The sequence below is a fragment of the Mustela putorius genome, unplaced genomic scaffold, assembly GCF_011764305.1.
Source record: "Mustela putorius furo isolate JIRA1106 unplaced genomic scaffold, ASM1176430v1.1 tig00003909_pilon_pilon_pilon, whole genome shotgun sequence".
Taxonomy (NCBI): Eukaryota; Metazoa; Chordata; class Mammalia; order Carnivora; family Mustelidae; genus Mustela; species Mustela putorius.
In genome coordinates, this window is record NW_025422057.1 from 29,411,808 (window position 1) to 29,428,839 (window position 17,032).

At 38.4% G+C, this 17,032-nt stretch overlaps 1 protein-coding gene and 1 long non-coding RNA gene across 2 annotated transcripts in view; one reads left to right on the forward strand and one right to left on the reverse strand.

Annotated features, from left to right (window-relative positions):
* The window catches only part of LOC106005520, a 33,768-nt gene extending 26,248 nt beyond the window's left edge, over window positions 1-7,520 (reverse strand). The window contains exon 1 of the long non-coding RNA XR_001178926.2: window positions 7,321-7,520. This is a non-coding gene — a long non-coding RNA (uncharacterized LOC106005520). The remainder of the gene's footprint in view (window positions 1-7,320) is intronic.
* Window positions 1-17,032, forward strand: part of HPSE2 (heparanase 2 (inactive)) — a 708,692-nt gene that overhangs the window by 581,059 nt on the left and 110,601 nt on the right. The window lies entirely within an intron of this gene.

Consider the following 17,032-nt stretch of genomic DNA (forward strand, 5'->3'; position numbering starts at 1 on the left):
CTTTTAATTCATGTCAGCTTGGCTGGCTTGAGAAGAGGCTCTGCCTTTGAAGAACTCACCAAGCAACAAGTGAGACAGATACAAAACAAATTATCCTATGAGTATGTTCAGAGTTTTGAAATTTCAAGGAAGAAAGTGGCATTTCTGCAGAGGGAATGACATTTGGTTTATACCTGGGAGGATGATAATGATGATAAAAATAACATTAATATAAGCTATGGTTCACATAGCCCTATCATGTGCTAGCCACTCTCTATATACAGTATTTCAAATCTTCAAAGTCTCCTACCATCTTCATCCTTCAGGTACTAGAACAAAAGTACCATAGACTGGCTAGCTTATAAAGAACATACATTAATTTCTCACACTTCTGGAGGCTAAAAGACCCAGTTTAAGGTACTAGCAGGTTTGGTATCAGATTTGGTGAGACCTACTTCCTGGTTCATAGATGGCTGCCTTTTCTTTGTGTCTTCCCATAGAGGAAGGTGTGAGGGATCTCTCTGAGGTCTCTTTTCCAAGGGCACTAATCCCATTCAGAAGGGCTCCATGCTTATGACCAAATCATTTCCCAAAGGCCTACCTCCAAATACTATTCCCTTTGGGGTTGAGGATTCAACACATGAATTTTGAGGAGGGATGGAAACATTCAGTCTATAATATCCACTGAGATAGATCTTTTCTTAAGAAGGAGTAGAAAGCGCAGCTTACAGAGATCAAATGACTTGTCCAAAGCCAAACTTATAAATAGTACAGCTCTGATTTGAGCCCAGCATAGTCTGGCTCCAAAGCCTACCACTGTTCTGTACCAGTATATCCCAAAGTGTGGGGCAGGCAGCAGGTAAGGGGGTCCTCTCCCTAGAGTCCTCTCCCTAGAACACCTCTAGGTGTTCTGTGAAGATGTTTAAGAATAAAAGCATGGTATGAGATTACATAACACTGAATCCCACAGTGGAGGAATTATTCTCATGTCACTGTTCTGTTAAAGTCTAAGAGAAAATTTCAGTTTGATGGAATATGTCCACACCCTTCTTAAATCTTGCCGATCTCCTATTTTACAAAGAGCCTCAGGCTCAGTGCTTTTGGTAGCTTTCTAGCTAGACTTTAATAATGTATTTTTTCATAGTACTTATTTTTATGGTTACTTCCTCACTCTAGAAAATGATGCTTTTTTAAAAATTTACATAGTTTGATATAAAGTTTCCAATGTATATAATTATTTAAGTTAAAAAGGAAGTAGTCTTTTTTAAATACTGGGAACATACTGGTAGAGATGTATGATGAATATGTGATAGTGGCATTCCCAAGTGACATTGGGACTCCAGAACCACACCTTACTGATGAGGTTTACACTAGACATGTGTGATCATGAGACAGAGCTGCTGGTGGTGAAGAGAAAGGAACACTCCAAAGAGAGGACATGACTCCTAAGATGAGAAGCATATCCAAATATGATGCATTTGGAAACAGTGACCAGTGTGGGCAGCTAAGGTGTGCATGATGGATATTGAGGCATGGAGCTGGCAATGTTATTATACACGAATCCTCTACCTCACTATTCCATAACAGAGATGTGACTGATAATAAACAGCATCCAATTGCCTTTTTTGTTATCTGTGGTGAATTCTCTTCTTTTGAAGGAAGCTGCCATAAACTTGATTAAAAATTAGAAAAGCTTTTTCTATGTAAGTAGGTAAGAAATGAGGACTAAGGGAATCAGAATATGCTACCCCAAAATATGCCACTTGTTTGGGGCTGAAGGCAGTTAAGAGGCAGTAAAACACAGAAAGAACTGTCCGCCTCCCCCATTGGCCTAAAAGCAGGACATAATTTCTCTTTTTGAAGGATTCTCCTCCCCACTTCCATACCAGAAGGATGAAAAACTATGCTCATCACTGGAGACAGAAAGTCAGCACCAAGACAGGTTGGCACAAACAAACCTTACTAAAATAACCCTTACCTTCTATTAGATATAATAGTTTCCCCTACAGATTTACCTCCCCACAGTTTACCACTCCTAGAGTCCCAATATCCTTTTCCTTAGTCTTGCCACTTCACAAATCTATCAATCACCCTTTGTTAAAATGGTAAGTAACCTCTGAATCTCACTGCTTCTTTGGGTCTTTTCTTCTTTCCTATGAATATCTCTATGCATGTAAAAATTAAAATATTAACAGCAAATAAAATTTATATGCCACTTCTCCTGGTAATCTGTCTCTTTTTTATCAGCCTAATTTCACAGACTTCAGAAACAGAACCTAAGAGGAAAGAGGGAAAGTTCTTTTCTTCTTCTACAAAGGTCTTTTAAGCAATTGAGCCTCATCACAAGTTTCTCAGAAGGAAAGTGAGAAAAGAATGAGGCTGTTTTTAGTTTGAAAAATACACTCCTATATTGAGATGTGCCTGTCTCCTTTGAGAAATGTATTTTTAGGATTGCCTGGGTGGCTCAGTTGGTTAAGCGTCTGCCTTCGCTCAGGTCATGATCTCAGGATTCTGGGATGGATCCCCAGGTCTGGCTCTCTGCTCCATGGGGAGTCTGCATCTCCCTCTTCCTCTGCCCCTCCCCCACCCCCACACCCACTCTCTCAAATAAATAAATAAATAAATAAATAAAATATTTTTTTAAAAAAGAAAGAAATGTATTTTTTGGAAAATTTCTGACTTTTCCCAATCCTTTATCTCCAGTTATTTCAAGTAAAATAATAGTAAGAAAAATAGGTGAGAACTTATAAATGAAATTATACTCATTCCCAAGTCTATAAAGTAAATCATTTCTGTGAAAGACCAAAAAAAAAAAAAAAAGTTGTGGTGACAGTCAAACATTCTTCTGCAGAAAGCAAAGCCTAAGAAGAGATTCTTAGATTCCCGGGAACACACTGCTCTCTTTTGCTTTTGATTTGTATAGAAAAGAGGGAGAATCTTTGAGACTGGGGAGGTAGAAAAGACAATTGAGGCCCTCAAACACCTTGGGTTAATAATGATACTACTACATGCTATGTCACTGAGCTGGCCTTAGGGTGAAGGGAGAGGAGGGGAAATAAAGCCAAAGGCAAAGAAAGGTATGTCCTTTTCCCAGGGTGGAGGCTGCCTGTGCCCTCCTCATTTAATCATTAACAAATTGTCACTTACCAAAAATATACCTATAATATAAAACATTCTGCATCAAATAAACATCAGGCAATCATTCTCTTTCAAAGAAACTACTTTAGAACAACTTTTTAAAACAAAGAAGTGCTTGTGGTATAATTTGGCACCTTTCTTGCTGATGATAACTTTCCATGGAGCAACCCAAGATTCAGAGCAAACCATGTGACTTAAGGCATTCTGGTCAAGGCTTTGTCACACTACCACCATCTGGTAGCAACAGACCAAACTGCAATGGTTTTCTTAAGTGATTGGGTCATTAAATTATTAGAAACCTCTAGAAGAACTTGTATTCTTATAAAATATTTAAATTCTGTTTTCTGTCTTTGTCTTTCTCATTTTACAACCACAATATTTTGTGACTTTCTTTTTTTTTTTTTAAATTTTTTATTTTTTATAAACATATATTTTTATCCCCAGGGGTACAGGTCTGTGAATCACCAGGTTTACACACTTCACAGCACTCACCAAATCACATACCCTCCCCAATGTCCATAATCCCACCCCCTTCTCCCAAACCCCCTCCCCCCGGCAACCCTCAGTTTGTTTTGTGAGATTAAGAGTCACTTATGGTTTGTCTCCCTCCCAATCCCATCTTGTTTCATTTATTCTTCTTCTACCCACTTAAGCCTCCATGTTGCATCACCACTTCCTCATATCAGGGAGATCATATGATAGTTGTCTTTCTCTGCTTGACTTATTTCGCTAAGCATGATACGCTCTAGTTCCATCCATGTTGTTGCAAATGGCAAGATTTCATTTCTTTTGATGGCTGCATAGTATTCCATTGTGTATATATACCACATCTTCTTGATCCATTCATCTGTTGATGGACATCTAGGTTCTTTCCATAGTTTGGCTACTGTGGACATTGCTGCTATAAACATTCGGGTGCATGTGTCCCTTTGGACCACTACATTTGTATCTTTAGGGTAAATACCCAATAGTGCAATTGCTGGGTCATAGGGCAGTTCTATTTTCAACATTTTGAGGAACCTCCATGCTGTTTTCCAGAGTGGCTGCACCAGCTTGCATTCCCACCAACAGTGTAGGAGGGTTCCCCTTTCTCCGCATCCTCGCCAGCATCTGTCATTTCCTGACTTGTTGATTTTAGCCATTCTGACTGGTGTGAGGTGATATCTCATTGTGGTTTTGATTTGTATTTCCCTGATGCCGAGTGATATGGAGCACTTTTTCATGTGTCTGTTCGCCATCTGGATGTCTTCTTTGCAGAAATGTCTGTTCATGTCTTCTGCCCATTTCTTGATTGGATTATTTGTTCTTTGGGTGTTGAGTTTGCTAAGTTCTTTATAGATTCTGGACACTAGTCCTTTATCTGATATGTCGTTTGCAAATATCTTCTCCCATTCTGTCAGTTGTCTTTTGATTTTGTTAACTGTTTCCTTTGCTGTGCAAAAGCTTTTGATCTTGATGAAATCCCAGTAGTTCATTTTTTCCCTTGCTTCCCTTGCCTTTTGCGTTGTTCCTAGGAAGATGTTGCTGCGGCAGAGGTCGAAGAGGTTGCTGCCCGTGTTCTCCTCAAGGATTTTGATGGATTCCTTTCGTACATTGAGGTCCTTCATCCATTTTGAGTCTATTTTTGTGTGTGGTGTAAGGAAATGGTCCAATTTCATTTTTCTGCATGTGGCTGTCCAATTTTCCCAGCACCATTTATTGAAAAGGCTGTCTTTTTTCCATTGGACATTCTTTCCTGCTTTGTCGAAGATTAGTTGACCATAGATTTGAGGGTCTATTTCTGGGCTCTCTATTCTGTTCCATTGATCTATGTGTCTGTTTTTGTGCCAGTACCATGCTTGACCATGACTTTCTTTTTTATACTCTCCTTTGTAACACAGGAACCTTCTATTACTCATCCCTGTGCAGGTCTGGCCTTTTAGGTAGGAAGGCAAGACACCTGTCTAGATAAGTGCTTGGGGCTGCTGGCTTCCTTTCACAGATATCCACTAAATATCTTGAACACTAACTTTCCAGGATATCCCCAAAGCAACTTGGTTGATAAGGCAAACATGTTTAGTTCTTCTGGTAAAGAAACAATACTGTATACAGCATGTGAATTTGGTTAGAATTTGGTAGGAATCATGATAAAATAGGTTAATATTGCTGGACAGCCAGGTGGGGATTTTGAGGTGAGGGGTTCAAAGGAGCCTTGGGGTGTAAACTGTTCTTTGCTATTATCCATCAAAGGGTTGGTGGGCCTCCCAGCAAGTTCCTGGAATACATAATTAAATTATTTCCATATCTATCATAGTTGGGCAAGAATTTTGTGAAGTAGTAAAGTTATATTGAAGAAGACAGTAGCATAGTAAAGTCAGGTTACCATGGACAGTGAACTGTGTAAGTATAGATGGTTTGGGTTCATACCACCCAACCACCAATTCCTTATTTCTGTCCTTACATGGCTGAAGATTCATTCCAGTAAAGGCTTTTGGTCTTCAGGGTAGCACAGTGAAAACTGCCCAGGTTTTGGAACTAGTTGATTTTGCCTAGCCTGCTGCTTTGTAAGCATTCTTTCTCTCTCTCCACACTCCCTTTCCTCTCTGCTTTCAAAGGCTTCTGTTAAAATGTGGAGAAATTGGAACCCTCATACATTGCTGGTGGGAATGTAAAATGGTGCAGCCACTTTAGAAAGCTGTTTTGGAAAATGTTAAACATGGAGTTACCATATGCCCCTGCATTTCCACTCCTAGATATACACCCAAGAGAATTAAAAACATATGTCCACACAAAAGCTTGTACATGGATGTTCATAGCAGTATTACTCACACTAGCTAAAAAGTGGAAACAACCAAAATGTCCATCAACCGATGAATGGATAAATAAAATGTGATATGTCAGTGCAATGGAATATTGTTTGGCAACAAAGGAAACAAATTATCGTACATACTACAACATAGGTGACCCTGGAAAACATGAAGCTAAGTGAAAGAAGCCAGTCATAAAAGACCACATATCATATGATTACATTTATATGAAATGTCCAGAATAGACAAGCAGATAGACACAAAAAGTAGAAAAGTGACTGCCTGAGGCTGGCTGGTGGGAGGGAGGGGTAAGTGAGGGGAATGAGGAATAACTACTAACAGTCATAGGAGTTCCTTTTGGGGGTGTGTTGAAAATGTTCTAAAATTGAGTGTGGTGATGGTAGCACAGCTCTGTGAATATACTAAAAACCACTGGATGGTACACTTTAAATGGGCAAGTTGTGTGATATGTAAACTAGGTCTCCATAAAGCTGTTTTTTTTTTTTAATGTTCCCATAAAGTCACAGTAAGAGTCATAGTATTAAAGAATACATTGATGATAAAAGAACTGATCGCTGAGAGCAAAATTCCAGGAAAGGCATTTGTGGCTGGTGCAGAACACATTGGGGACTGGGAAGGAACAAGACTGGAGAGCGGAAACGCCCCTGTTGTGATGCTCTAGCGGCGTGGACCTGGCCTGCTTCAGACCCTGCCTGGCTTTGCCCTAACAGAGGCCAAGTCACGCAGGGGTAGTCTCAGTGCATTTGGCACTCAGAAGGAGATCAGTTTTTAACATTCCCTTTCCTCAAAGTGATAGCTTTTTGTAGTGATAATCAGTAATAGCATTATTTTCTTGACTCCTTTTTTAGTATTAAAACAGTTGACAATTTAAGAGTGAATACATTTCTATTTTCAAGATGTTTCTATTCAAAGAGAGTGTTCAAATTCAGTAACAGATTTTAGTATGAGCTATAATTTGCATTTGTCAAACAAGAATAGTGTACCTCATAAGTGGTATTCTGTTTTAATGTTTCAGTTTCAAACACAAAATCTCCAAGTGGTCACATAAAATGGCAGAATTGAAAATAACCCTAGTTCTGTTGTATCATTCTTAAGGTCACCAAGCAATCACTATTTATATAGAGCTGGTGGTTTAAATGTAGGTATATTCAGTACCACTGGGTGTGAGATGGGAAGCACAGGCTGGAAAGAGAGCTCCCACAGTGGCAAGCAGCTTGAATTGTTACAAAGTTATTCTAGAAAGGAACATGTGTAGCCAACTCCATGTGTGTAGGGGACCCACTGAATAACTGGGAGTTCTCAGAATTAACGTCCATGTAGAATACAGTTTTTAATGAACAGATATGTTCTGAAAATGTGCTAATTTGAAGCTTACACATATATTATTAAAACTTACCAGTAACCACTGTAGTTGTTTGGAAGTTAGACCAACAAAAAACTTTTTCAAGGAGGAGTATTTTATCACTGGCAATGTTTAGAATTGTTGGCACATGGTGGTAATAAAAAGCAGACTGACTTTTAGTCAGTTTTATTATTGTTTTTTAAATCTCTGCACGTAATGCACCCCCTCGATGCCTGTATCCAAGACAGACTGCCCCCCCACCCTGCACATGGAACTCCACTGAAGTTATGTCACAAATTCTGTGTAGATTTAGCTGCATCCATGGTAACTGATTGTGTATATGTTCTAACAACTATCGTTACTCTGAATAAAATAGGTAAACTTAAGAGTAAAAAAATTCTATCATTTAAATCTAAATTTGCTGAAAGTTTTTAATATAATCCTAGAACTAGAATTGAAAAGTTAATTTATATTAACACCTCTGAGCTCATGGAGGCTCTAAAGCCCACACTAATTTGCAATTAAGTTAAAGTAGATTTCTCAAGGTAAAAATTGACTTTATTTTTTGAGAAGAAAAAACTAAATTTTACAAACTACTTACAGCCAGATGGTGAGCTCATGGGGCATCCAAAACACATTTTGTTTTTAAGTGTTGAAAATCTTTTAATATAAAAAAAATGGGACACAAAAAGATAAATAATAACGAGCAAATAATTATAACAGTATTCTATGAAAGCATTTGAAACTGTAACTGATAATGGCATATTGTCTGAGTTCACCTCTGTTTCAACAAAGAGGTGGTATGAAATATAAGAGGAATATGGGGCACCTGGGTGGCTCAGTAGGTTAAAGCCTCTGCCTTCGGCTGGGGTCATGATCCCAGGGTCCTGGGATCCAGCCCCACATCGGGCTCTGTGGGATAAAGCCCCACATCAGGCTCTGCTCGGCAGGGAGCCTGCTTCCCTTCCTCTCTCTCTGCCTGCCTTTCTGCCTGCTTGGGATCTCTGTCTGTCAAGTAAATTAAAAAAGAAATATAAGAGAAAGATCTACATATATACATATATATACATATATACATATAAGAGAAATATACACATATATGTGTATATATATACATATAAGAGAAATATATACATATATACATTTATATATATATATAAAAAACAAGATCAGTTGACCCTATAATCTGAATCATTAGGAATTCTAAAGGCATTTTATATAATTTCCTCATATGTTAGGAATCTGACATTTATTTGAAAAACTGAAATATTCCATCAAACTATCCATTTATTGTCTTTCCTTCCTGCCCGCCTGCCTTTCTGACTTTCTTGCCCCATTTTTTCTTGTTCTTCACTCAGTTTTTCTTATATTCCAGGCACTGTGCTAAGTAGTGGATTACAAAGTTGGATAAATTCTCGCTTCTGCCCTCAGAGATCTCTCAGTCTTGTGGCAAAGGCAGACACTTAAGCAACTTATTATAATTAGTGTGGTTAGTACCATCGTATAAGAATGCGCAGAGAGCTTCAGGAGCACCAGGAAGAGGCAAATCACTCTGTATGGATGGGGAGGAACTCTCTGCAGGAGGTGACATCAAACTGAGTTTGAAGGGCTTCAGGACTTCCCCAGGCAGTGATTCACATAGACGTGTGGGAGGCAGGGTGGAGCAGAGGGAAGACATTCTACAGGGAGAGCCCAACACTTGATTTACTTTGTTGTTCTTGTGTTCCTCAGCTTTAAATTAAGGTGCTTTAAAACTCATTCATTCTCAGTATTTTATTCAGCACTTCATACATATAACATTCAATTAATGGGAAATTCCAGGATTATTGACTGCTTACAAATCATGAATTGCTTTTTAGAACTGGTTGTCAAGTACACTTAAGTCCGATCTGCACACATTTGAATTCTAACCCTAAAATCTCCTTTTCTTTCTGCTTAGCTCTACATAAGAGTAAGCTGTGGACAAGCAGTACTTTATAACTTTTCCTCAGTTCCATTTTTCAGGTTTGAGAGGTCCTGTTAATTCTAATAGTCCATAACTAAGTTTACAAAACCTGCTTACCCTGGTTGATTCCCTTGAGAGCCAGTAGCCCTCCAGGACATGCTTATTCCTCAGAAAGCTGTCTCAGGCTGAGAGGCATGTTCAGCCTCATTGAAAGAAACGCCATCAGGCCCATCCAAGGGCTACCTAAGTTACCTTGGTAACTACCAAGGGCGCCCGAAGTTCCCAACCATAGCAAAATTAGACATTTAAGAAAAGGAAAGCTGCTTCTCAAAAACAGAGCTGTTCTCACACAGTCTTTGAGCAACAAAAATTCACTCAACACAAAACCTGGAAGCATGCTTGCACCTTATTGTTTTCCAATCTACCACAGCAATGACTCTCATCCCATGTGTTCTTCTTACTTTGTGACTTTGACATTCCCCCCTTAGAGGGAAAGGCTCTATGTTCCCTCTCCTTGAATCTGGGCAAGCCATTGTGACAGCCTTTACAAATAGAGCTCAGGAGGACATGCTATGTGATTTCTAAGACTGGTCTTTAAAAAAGAAGCACTCTGCCATGTTCTCTCAAGACACTTAGTCTTACATCCCAGCCTCCATGCTATGAGGAAGCCCAAACTGGCCTGCAAGTAAAGGTGTGCAGAGAAGTCCCATGTTAAGTGTTCTAACCAATAGCCTATCTGAGGTCCCAATGAATAGCCAATATCAGCCACCAGATATATGAGTAAAAATGCATCCCCATGATTCTAGTCCCCATCCGATTCTAGTCCCCATCCTTTGAGTCCCTGTAATTGTTTTATCAACATTTTATTTTCTAGATTAGTCTGATACTTTTAACCTATAAATCTCTTTGACCTAGGATGCTAAAATAGCCTAGGACATGGATCTATCATGACAGATATTTTACTTCTAGGCTTGTACTGGGTTAATTTAAGTAGGACACATGGTAATGGAAAATGTCACCTAAATGATTTTCTTTATGCCTTCCTATTTATATCTAATGGGAAAAAAAGAAGTTGGTCTAGCTATTCTGCCCCCTCCTGAGATTATAACACTTTCATCATGGCTGGGAGTCTGAGAGCTATAGATGGAATCCAATGTGAATGATTAAAGTAACCCTGCCTGTCAGACCATCAGTCAGGATTTGACTTGTACACTCTTCTCTTCCTCCTGCTTCCCGACTCTACTCAGCAGGACACGGCATTTCATTTTCCACCTGGCTTCAACATAACTTCTGTGTTTCTTTTTGGTCATCCTAGGAGAGCGGGCCCAATACATAGAAGTTTCAGGAGCTTTGGAGAGAAAGAATAGGCATTTCTACATTTCTGGCACTAATAACAACCTACCTCAGATTTGTCTACCTTTTACAGTTTCCAATGCTGTATATTGCCGAATACAATGCAGAGAAACTGGATCACATATTGTTGTGAAATGGTGCAGCCACTTTGGAAAAACATTTGGTAGTTTCTTAAAAACTAGATACATGCCTACCATATAACCCAGCAACCATACTCCTAGGCATTTATTCCAGAAAAATGAAAACTTACGTTCACATACAAACACATATGCTATTGTTCATAGCAGCTTTATTAGTAATAGTTAAAAGTATATTAACAAACAAAATGTCTCTTTTTTTTTTAAAGATTTTTTCTTTATTTATCTGACAGAGATCACAAGTAGGCAGAGAGGCAGACAGAGAGAGAGGAGGAAGCAGGCTACCTGCAGAGCAGAAAGCCCGATGTGGGGCTCGATCCCAGGACCCTGGGATCATGACCTGCGCCGAAGGCAGAGGTTTAACCCACTGAGCCACCCAGGTGCCCCCAAAATGTCTCTTAATAGGTGAATGGCTGAACTGTATTACATCCATGTCATGGAATACTACTTAGCTATAGAAAGTGAACGGTGGACACACCCAACAACTAGAATGGATTTCAAAAGCAGTATGCTAGGTGAAAAGGCCAATATCAAAAAGTCAAGTAACGTATAATTCATTTGTATAACATTCTTGAAACAACAAAATTATAGAGATGAAGAACAGATTTGTTGCCAGAGGTTAGAGAATGGGGGAAGGAGGGTGAGGATGACTATAAGGGGGTAGCATAATGGAGACTTCTGTGGTGGAACAGCTTTATATCTTGATCGTGGTGGTGGTACACAGAGGTACACATGGGATAAAATGGCATATAGTGACACACATAATCATACCTATGTCAGATTCCTTGTTTTGATATTGTACTATATTACATTAAAATGTAATCACTAAAGGAAGCTGGCTAAGGATACAGGAGACCTCTGTACTATCTTTGCAAATTCCTAAGAATCTCTAATAATTTGAAAATTAAAATTTTTTAAATAAGTTTTTTTCTCATTCTCAAAAATCCTTTCAGATATGTAAGCATTTGATATTTATCCTCTGTTTTCAGATGAAGAAACTAATCTTCAGAAAGGTTTTGATTTGTCTAATGTTGCATGGCTACAATGATTTTGGAACTGGTTCTTCTGACTTTAGTTTCAGTTCTCTTTCATCCAGATTGTAGCAAAACCACCTTAGTTCTAGAAGTCAGAAACTTAATGCTTCTGTTCTAGTTAATACTTCCTTCGGTTAGTTTCACATGGTTTATTCAATTGATTTTTTTTAACCACTTGGACTTAATAGATAGTGTATCATTTTATGGCATAGTATTTATAGTTCTATAAAATTTGTATGGTGGAAATGTTATATAACCAAGATAACATGAAGTACTTGAGTACTAAGGTTGAATTCAAGATCTTTTTAAAAGCCATATAGTTAATATTTTGGGAACTTTAGGGGTTAAAAAATTTGAAGTCCCAAAATATTTTGGAGTTTCCTTTTGCAAAACAGCAGGTCATAAGGTTTGCCACCCATCTTGTAGTCTCAGTATTTATATAACCGAAAAAAGAATACAAAAGTTGCTAGTCCAAAATGTACATAAGTCCTTTTCTCAAGTATCTTTAATATCTGGCTCTGCTTTAAAAAAAGGAAATTGGAAAAAGTCAAAAGGACTTTTCAAAAGTGTGGGACTAGAGTCCTTATACAATTTTATGATATTTTCCCCTGTTTTTGTCCACACCTAAATTGGGAGCAGTTTTCTTCTTGGTGGGCCTCTTCTATACCAAGTCTTTCCAAAACATTCAACTTTGTTTTCATGGAAATAACAACTCTCTTCATATTTTATTAGTTTGCATCATAAATTATATACATATGAAAATCAACCACCAATGGCATTACTAAATTTGGGGGGAAAACTGGAACTCTTCTTGATTGGTTTTCAATTCAGCTGATGGAACTAAGAATGTGGGCATACCTGTGAGTGGCCCAATAGCCATGAGCAAGCCATGAATTACTGTGCTTCTCAGAGGGACTGGAAAGTACCCATTCATCCAGTAAGTTCCTTGATGGAAGTCAGCTAAGAGGACCTCTAGTGTTTAATATTCAAAAATTGGAACAGCACACTATCTTATATACTAAAAAGGAAAACAATGAAGAAATAAAGACATCTTGGAAATGAAAAATATGATTTCCAAAATAATAATAATAATAACAATAACAACAACAGCAATAATAGAAAATGAAGTAGAAGAGTCCCCATATATGGAGCAGAAAGTAAAAGAGACAGAAAAAATGAGATAAGACTTATGAAGTGGAGAGGACTAGAAGGCCCCAATTTCATGAGTAGGGTTCCAGTAAGACAGAACAAAGCAAATGGAAGAGAGGAAGTGGTCAAGGAAATAATGTAAGAAAATATCCTAAGCAAAGGAAACAGTCAACAAAACAAAGAGGCAACCCACGGAATGGGAGAAGATATTTGCAAATGACAGTACAGACAAAAGGCTAATATCCAGGATCTATAAAGATCTCCTCAAACTCAACACACACAAAACAGATAATCATGTCAAAAAATGGACAGAAGACATGAACGGACACTTCTCCAATGAAGACATACAAATGGCTATCAGAAACATGAAAAAATGTTTATCATCACTAGTCATCAGGGAGATGCAAATCAAAACCATATTGAGATACCAACTTACACCAGTTAGAGTAGCCAAAACTAATAAGATGGTAAAAAACATGTGTTGGAGAGGATGTGGAGAAAGGGGAACCCTCTTACACTGTTGGTGGGAATGCAAGTTGGTGCAGCCACTTTGGAAAACAGCGTGGAGATTCCTTAAGAAATTAAAAATAGAGCTTCCCTATGACCCTGCAATTGCACTCCTGGGTATTTACCCCAAAGATACAGATGTAGTGAAAAGAAGGGCCATCTGTACCCCAGTGTTCATAGCAGCAATGGCCACAGTTGCCAAACTGTGGAAAGAACCAAGATGCCCTTCAACAGACGAATGGATAAGGAAGATGTGGTCCATATACACTATGGAGTATTATGCCTCCATCAGAAAGGATGAATACCCAACTTTTGTATCAACATGGACAGGACTAGAAGAGATTATGTTGAGTTAAATAAGTCAAGCAGAGAGATTTAATTATCATATGGTTTCACTTATTTATGGAGCATAAGGAGTAACATGGAAGACATGGGGAGATGGAGAGGAGGAGGGAGTTGAGGGAAATTGGAGGGGGAGATGAACCATGAGAGACTATGGACTCTGAAAAACGATCTGAGGATTTTGAAAGGGCAGGGGGCGGGAAGTTGGGTGAGCCTGGTGGTGGGTATTATAGAGGGCACATATTGCATGGAGCACTGGGTGTGGTGCATAAACAATGAATTCTGGTACGCTGAAATTAAAAAAAAATTAAAAATTTAAATTTTTAAAAATTAAAAGAAAGAAAGAAAACATCCTAGAAGTGAGTATGCCCTGACATGGAAGAGAAGTAAAATTGACATTTTAAAAGTCTAGAAAATTCTGAGCAGAATGAAAGAAAAATTATCCACATCTATACACATCACTTAAAATTTTCACAAACCAAGAATAAGAAGAAAATACTAAAAGCTTCCAGAGGAAAAAGGGAACAAGGCTTAGATGGCATCAAATTTCTCATCAACAACACAGGAGGCCAAAATTCAATAAAGCAATTCCTTCAAAGTTCTAAGAAAAGATAGTGTTTAACTCAGAAATCTGTACCTCATCTCACTTTGAATCAAATGTGAGGACAAAATAGAGGAATTTTCAGACCTGAAAGTCCACAAAGCACCAGCTGGGTAGCAAATCTACAGAGCCGAAGGTCTAGATTGAGGCAGGAAGATGCAGGACTCCCAGAGGAGGGTTTCTGGGGAGAAAATGGCAATTTGATGAAGCAGGCAGTATGTTGGAGATTTTAGGGGAAAAAAATGAAACATGATAAAGCAACAGAGTTCAAGAATAACATAAAGGCTTTTCAGACACTCTGAGGTGGAGAGGAAGAGTGGGGAGAGAGGAGAGAATTAAACAAGAAAGTAGAGATTCAAATATGAGCAAACTAAAAGCTGATATGAATTTCAGTGGTGGTTTTCAATATTTAGAGTACACCTTATACAAATAATGGAAAATAACCATGGTCATAGAATAGCCCATAAATATTACCAAAGCCTTGGAAAATTAAAAGTAAATGTACAGCTGATAAAAATTGGGAGGTGGAAGGTTAGAGGAGAGGTGGAAGGAAAGACAGGAAATTAATGACCTTATTTTACAAAGTGAAATAATATCCTGTTAATACGGCAGAAAAAAATCAGAAAATTAATCTATTGATATGGCAAAGCTGAGTATATTGTCTGCCACAGTAATGGAGACCATTACTGTAGCAAGTTTTATTCTATTTTTGTTCTAAGATTCTTTGAAAATATGCACTGAGCTATGAATGGTCTGGCAATAGGACTCATTCCCATTTCAGATTTTGCTTGCATATTAAATCTGCTTAAAAGCCATTCACAAAAGTGAGAATAGAGCAACAGTCACCTCTGCTTCAGGATCTACCCTGAATGTTGCCTGAAAGTGTTAAAAAGCTTATCCTTGAAGTCTTAGATGGACTCATCCTTTCTTTACTTACAAATCTGAACTGGAGCTACCAATGTGATTCTGGTTCTTTTAAGTCATCCTTGGGGTCTTCCCATTCTGCTTTCTCCACCCAGATTTTTGCTTCTGACATTCCCACTAACGTGAAGAAATGGGTGTACATCTGGGAGCTCTGAATTATATACAACTAAACTATTCTAAATTTTTCTGCAAATTTGAATCTTTTGTAAAGTCTTTTCTCAATGACTTCTCTCAACTCAGATCAAGACCAGGAATCAAAAGCCAGAGGATTTCCCTGATCTGAAAGGGGTTTAACTTTAAGGGGTAATTGAGCTTTGAGGATGTCTGGCCTGTCGGGAGAGAAGGGAAGATGGTGAAGAAGAAGAAGAGAGAAGCAGAGGGGCATGGAAGAGCATAGGATGGGGAAAGAGGAAAAATAAGATGAGGGCTATTTGTTTCAAGTCATGAGTTGTGAAGGTATCTAAAAAAAAGTTTTAAGGGTTTCACATATTTCCTTTTCCTTGGCTGAAGACTCTCTTAATGAAATGATTTTGGAATTTAAATTTCTTTTGGATGCTTCTTCATGCCAATCAAAAAAATGGAGACCATTCGGTATTTATAAGCTTTTGCTCTAAGTTACTTCTCAAATGAGCATTTTGTTTCTATGTGAGAAATTCCATAGTTCTAAATTATTCTTGGTGAAATTATGTCATTTAGAAAGTAGGCACATGAATTTGGACTTTGTATGAGTAATATAAGAAGGGAGTGTGGCCTGGAAGTTTCAATCATTAGACTCTGGCTGGGTCACACCCATCAGAGGCTGTGGAAATGGTTAAACATGTGACTGTGCACCTACTGACTTCGGTCCCATCCCAATGGCTTGCTGATTCCATTAGAAATTTTCCAGTTCCTGGGAGCCTGCTTCCCTCTCTCTCTCTGCCTGCCTCTCTGTCTATTTGTGATCTTTCTCTCTGTCAAATAAATAAATAAAATCTTAAAAAAAAAAAAAAAGAAAGAAAAAAAAAAAGAAAGAAATTTTCCAGTTCCCATGGGACAGAAGGTTTGGAGAGGAGATCTCTCCCAGAATCATAGTCTCACACACAAAGCAGCAAGAGTAATTAATGTTCTCAGAAGGACAAAGACAAAGTCAGGGTATATATGAGGCTTTTCTTGAGATGTGGCTTAAAGTAGGTCTTTCAGTGTATGGGCTTGATTAGGATTGGGTAAGTATCATGACAATATGGTTTAGGATTGGTGGACATAGCAAAGGAAGGATTTTGAGGTGTGGGTTTCAAGGATTTAGAGAGTCATTGGATACTATCTATTGAAAACTTGAGAAGTCAGATGTTCATTTTAGAAAGTTCCTGAAACAAACAATAAACGTCTTTTCTTTTTTTTTTTAATTTTTTATTTTTTATAAACATATATTTTTATCCCCAGGGGTACAGGTCTGTGAATCACCAGGTTTACACACTTCACAGCACTCACCAAAGCACATACCCTCCCCAATGTCCATAATCCCACCCCCTTCTCCCAAACTCCCTCACCCCAGCAACCCTCAGTTTGTTTTGTGAGATTAAGAGCCACTTATGGTTTGTCTCCCTCCCAATCCCATCTTGTTTCATTGATTCTTCTCCTACCCACTTAAGCCCCCATGTTGCATCACCACTTCCTCATATCAGGGAGATCATAGGATAGTTGTCTTTCTCTGCTTGACTTATTTCGCTAAGCATGATACGCTCTAGTTCCATCCATGTTGTCGCAAATGGCAAGATTTCATTTCTTTTGATGGCTG